The sequence below is a fragment of the Hemibagrus wyckioides genome, linkage group LG10 (assembly GCF_019097595.1).
Source record: "Hemibagrus wyckioides isolate EC202008001 linkage group LG10, SWU_Hwy_1.0, whole genome shotgun sequence".
NCBI lineage: Eukaryota > Metazoa > Chordata > Actinopteri > Siluriformes > Bagridae > Hemibagrus > Hemibagrus wyckioides.
In genome coordinates, this window is record NC_080719.1 from 15,850,508 (window position 1) to 15,856,690 (window position 6,183).

Here is a 6,183-nt window from a genome sequence, read left to right on the forward strand (position 1 = left end):
GGTGCTGTTTTTCAGGGGTTGGGCGTGGCCCCTTAGTTCCAGTGAAAGGAACTCTTAATGCTTCAGCATACCAAGACATTTTGGACAACTTCATGCTCCCAACTTTGGGGGAACATTTTGGGGATGACCCCTTCCTGTTCCAACATGACTGAACACCAGTGCACAAAGCAACGTCCATAAAGACATGGATGAACAAGTTTGGTGTGGAGGAACTTGAATGGCCTGCACAGAGTCCTGACCACAACCTGATAGAAAACCTTTGGGATGAATTAGAGCGGAGACTGCGAGACAGGCGTTCTCGTCCAATATCAGTGCCTGACCTCACAAATGCGCTTCTAAAGAAATGGTCAAAAATTCCCATAAACACACTCCTAAACCTCGTGGAAAGCCTTCACAGAAAAGCTGAAGCTGTTATAGCTGCAAAGGCCAGACCAACTCCATGCACATGTAAAGGCAGACATCCCAAAAAATTTTGCACTAGGCTGCACACTATGCATTTTACATGCCTCTGACAACTACCTCCTGAGCTCTGTGTTGTTTTATTTAGTACCTTGGTCCTGGAGAAACGTTGTTTCATTTCACTATGTACTGCATCACCTATATATGGTTGAAGTGACAATAAAAGCTTCTTGACTTGAATTGACCTGAATAAGGGCATCTGTCAAATGCTGTAAATAGATACAGTTACAAGCAGCTGTAACACAAAATGTGACTATAACATTTATAGGCGGTAGGTATAACATTAGTGACTGTAGCCCATGCTTTGTTTAGCTGAACTGGACCACCAGTGCAGAGATATAATTTGGATGGTGAATCCTTCGCAGCACATCAGTGACACTGACAACATGTGCTGGTAAGAGTGTGTATAATATGCTTTGTATGTGTTGTTAAGACTTTGTAATTATGTTATTTTGGATAAACCTGTTTTTATAACCTGAACAATGTGTACAGTTACTGTTTTTTTTTTCTTTTCTTATTCATATGGATAGTATGTAACTTCCATGTAATTTCACCCAAACAGCAAATATACTTCCAGCTAGAAAAAAACAACAGTATATCTTGTCCTACACACAGTGCCGTAATGCTATGTGGAACGGGTATAACGCCTATGCAAAATATTATAAAGTCAATATTATGTGATCAGAGTTAATGTGTTAACAGTTAAGGTGAGGCAAAGTTTTCTAATGACTTTCAAATAATTTGATTTCTCAAATTTGCATTCATTTTGCTTAAAATAAAACTGGTTAATAAAGCTGGCTAACTAATATACTTGAATAAACTCCATAGTCCATGATCTGATCCTGTGCTCAGGTTAGTGTTTGTTTGCTTGTGTCTGTGTGGATTTTCTCTGGGTGCTCTGGTTTTCACTTCCCTAAAACATTTGTGGATTGGCTACACTAAATTGCTCCTAAATGTGTGTGTGTGTGTGTGTGTGTGTATAGTGTCCTGCATTAGACTGGCATCCCATCCAGGATGTATTCACATCTCACATGTGTTCTTGGGATAGGCTGCAGATCTAATGTTAATAGTCTTTTAGGTAAATTTGGCTGTCTGGTATTGGTGGATGTGAAGAAAATGTGTATTGGAAGTTCTACTAGCTGCTTTCCACCTCTCGTACAACACAAGGGAACTTTTTTATTTACTTTTTAACTTCCTTTCTTTATTTTTAAGTCCTGATGGTGTCTCCACCAGATGCCCTGTGGAAAAAAAAACCTTACAAACAAACATAGAATAGTGCACCTCCTATTCATATCTGTATTCATTTTGAACACACTGCTCAGGCTGAATAATGCCCTTTTTTTTTTAGAACAATCTCTACTTACTTGTCTTTATTTTATTAAAAGTAGTTCCTTTTTAACCCTGTGAAATACATGAGATGAGGCATTCAAAAAATAATCGCATTCAAATGGTACATTTCAGACCCATGAACCTGGCATTTCTTTGAAATGTGTAGGCTGTGCATAGGTGTACGTTCATATGTTGGGGAACAGCATTCCTATTTATCAAAGTAATTCACCCAGTCTGCTTCAAGTCAAAGAAATTTGACAGCCCACATATCTGTCAGTCCACCACTGTTGTCTTTTTCATGATTCGTACTTGAATCATAAAGGACTGTATAAGGGAACATCTGCAACAAGCCAAGGATTGTGGTTTACGAGCTCCTGAATAGGAGGGTAATACCCAAGGCTGATGAATAGTGTTGGAATTTAGCCTTTATACAGATTTTTTTTTTCTTTCTGGAGCCAGAGTTTCATGCATATCAGACTAGAAAAAAGGTAACAATGGGGATTATGTGCAGACAACAAACCAGTTGCAATGCTGAAGTTAAATTAGAAATAGGTTTATAACACAGACAAATTGTGACTTAAAATATAAATCTTAATACATTTATAATGACTTAATAATAAATCATAGTTTGAGGGCTGAAAGTGTAATTGTACCTGCTGAGTTCACATCTAAAAATTACTAAAAGTTTCATTACTGATATTTGATGGTTATACAAACTTTTCCCCAGACTTTTGAGACAATAGACAATAAAAATAACCTTGTATGTCATTACCACACTACTGGCTTACAGGAAACCTTAACACAAAGCTCCTTTTGTAGTTTAGAAATACTGGTTAGTTCGCAATATTTGCTCTCGAGATGCACTCGTTATCTGCCACCCACTCACCTGCCTACACACATTTACCCACACACATTTCTTTGCTAATCCTGGGTCAGCGTGGATTAACACCGTCCCACGTTCTGCTAATTTAATCAGAATGTGAGCTGCACGGAGCAACTGAGTGCGAGAGGCCCTGTGCCACCCTGACATTTTGACGCTGCCTCCTTCTCAGCATGCACTAGTCTGTCTGGTCACTGTTATGGATCGTCCACTCAGACACTTAAAATAGCATTATGCACTGGACCATGATAGCTGCTTCATGAGTAAGCAACCTGCCGGTGTGGAGTTATAAATTATTTTAATATCTGCATGGTGAGAGGATTTGATGTATAAGCTACTCTGGCCTACTGCCAGCAGCACTGTCCGATAACCTTTGGCCTATTTCCTGCTCATACAGGCTACAATTGTACAACTATTGCAAATCTTTAACAAAGTCAATCCAAGTGGCAATACAGTCAAACTGACATCTTAAATCCATATTTGTGTTGTGTTTGTATTGTGTTATCAGCTGTATCTTTTGTATGTTGAGAGTAGAATTTCTGCTTGTGTTTCCTTTTTTTAAATTCCTTTTTTTCCACATTTGACTCAAGAACTCATCTGTACAGATTCTGGCCACATATGTGAATTCTGTCTGACCTCTGACTTAATTGTGCAATTTTATGCGTCATGTTTTGCACTCATTCATTTTTTCGTCAGTATCCGTTTTTTCTTGATCACAGCTGTGGTGGATCTAGAGCTTATCCCAGAAACACAGGGAACACTGTGGAAATACACCTTGTACGGCATGCCTTACACACACACACACACACACACACAGTCAAATCCACCCACTCCATACTTTTGGGAGGTGGGAAGAAACCAGAGAACCCTGCAGAAAAGCCATTTCCACACAGACAAAACCCCCCAGCTCACGATTGATCCAGAGATCCTAGAACTGTGTCATTTTCTACGTCATGATTTCTCCATAATTCGACTCAATATATATTTAATAGAATTATTTAAAAGATTTTTTACAACCAAAATTGCTAGCTTGTACAGAAATATACAGCTTTACACAGTATCCTGCTTTTAAAAGCCTTCTTCATTCCTTATATCTAGAGATTTCCTCTCCACTGCAGACCACATGTCTTTCCCCCACCTCTGTGAAACTTGAAACAGCAGGTAATGGGATCCTTTGACCCAGTAATGATATTTGATCGTTTCGCACATAGTGCAACCCTGCACCCAAGTTCACGTAAAAGTACACTTCAAGTCACCCCCTGGTGGACTAGAGATCAGTTTCCTGGACTGCGCTTGTGTTCAGAAACAACCTTCACACTTGGCCACATAGGTGTGAAAAAGCCCTTAATATTGGCGCCTACACTACAACAAATTCCTGTTGCTGAAGCAGATGGCAATAAAGGTGATTTATGAAGAGGAGAAAAAATAGAAAAGCTTGTATTAACCTGTGTAGTATCTAAACAGATAGATTAAATAGCGTTGATTGATGATTATACAATCAGTCTGTCTAGGATTTAGGCTCTTAAATAGACGTTTATTCTGTATGTAAACTGGATTAATTATAAACTGCTCCCATGTTGGTTTGTGAGTGTGCAAATGGTGCCATTTTGACTGTTATGCATCACATGCTGCTTGCGTTGATCTTGATATTTTACAGAATACTGTTTCTTCCTGCACTACCAAGCTTTCATACATTTTGAGAAAGTTTCAAGTGGGTTTCATGACCTAGTCGGGTCTTTCGTTTTAGAAAATCATGTTTCACATAATAGCTGACTCATGGTCATTGGTCAGATCGTTAGAACATGCAGCATTTCTGCAGTCACGTTCTCACGCTTCAACCGGTCAGAACAGTTTCAGTTCTAACAAGAGCGCTGTTACCAAATGTCACAGCTGAGCTCGTGAGCCACATTAGAGCCCTCGACTTCTACAGCTACAGTCATTTGAATTGTTAACAGAGTGACCTCTCACCCCTACACATTTCCAGCATTCACTAATCTATGTTTAGTCTTGTTTGTTTATCATTACCAGTCATGTCATTTGACTCAGGCAGCAATAGATCCAGCGCTTCAGTGATAATTAGTGTGATGAATCTATTTTTAAAAGTCCCGTTGACCTGATCTGATGTTAACTTGATGAAGCCATGTTTATGATGCGGTGCTATGCGGTGCTAATGTTATCCAACTCAGTCATTGTAATTTGTTCCCTTCTTATCAAGACTGAGTTACATTGACTCTCAATGACATGAGTCAAGTGTCTGTCGTTAGGTGTTCTTGCAACATTTGCTGAAGCTTGATAGCTGCAATTCCCCTCCCAACTTCCTTCTTTACTGACGCAACGTTACGCAACCACTGATGACCCATTACACACTACATGCAATGTTCTACCAGCTCCCAGAATTCTGGGTGGGATCTGTTGGAGATTATTTTTGACCGCCTGATCTGCATTCTGGAGTTGATGGGACAGGGTTGTATAAAAGTTAGAGCAAAAGTTGTATACAGAAGCCATATAAACTCTCTGTAAAGATTTATTTGTATTCCTTTTACAAGTGGTAGTTTAGAGCAGTCAGTGGTTACTGCCAGACATCATTTGAGGAGCATGTTTTTTTGTAAAGGGTATAGTGTAATCGGTCCATATTTAACGCTGACCTACTCCACAGGAAGCACAGCAATCACAACATACGTTACTAAAGGACAAGTAAGCAGGGTGTCCTGCATGGAAGTCAAGCCACAGCTTGTTGAGTGACCAATGGTTTGACTCATGGGATGCCCCTCCCTGCAATAAAAAGATCTCAGCTATCAGTTCAGACGTCATCATGGTTTGCTGTCACTAGGTCCCCCGTAAATGTCAGTGGCCATTTATTCATTCCTGCAACCTTGCATGAATGTAACACCAAGAAGCCAGTCAAGTTTGATCAATAGCCCTGGCTGTGCTTAACGCTGTTGCCCTTCTTGAACTAAAAGGTGTCACTCATTTGCAGTGGAATCCAGGTCTTGTCCAAACCAGTGCAAGCGTGTCAAGCGAGGAGCAAATGTAGCACGTCTGGGCTTTGCAGGATGGAAACTAACCTGATGGCATATTTTCCAAGAGCTGCAGCACAGAGATGTGTGATTAGGAAAGTAGAGCAACTAATAGCCTTTAGCCTCAGTTATAGCAGGGATAGAGACAGGGAAAGTGACTCATACCAAAAAGTATTCACTTCCCACTTAAATGCACTCTGCCAGCTTTAGTTTAATATAGATGCAGGACATTATTGTCCTCCACTTTTCCTTTCTCTAATAGCACATTTGAGTCCCTTTCAAGCAAGTTTTCCATGGTGTAATAGTCCACATGTGATAGTGTACTCACTGCAGGGCTGATGAGCTTGGCTAGGTCTGGAGGAAAAATGTACACAGCAAAGAGAGCTGGACTCGAGGGAAAATCGGAGCAATCTTCCATAAGGGTAGCTTCCACAGGATTGAAGGAGGAAGAGAGGGAAACAGTCGAATCTGATAGGAACATTTAGCCATAAAAACAAA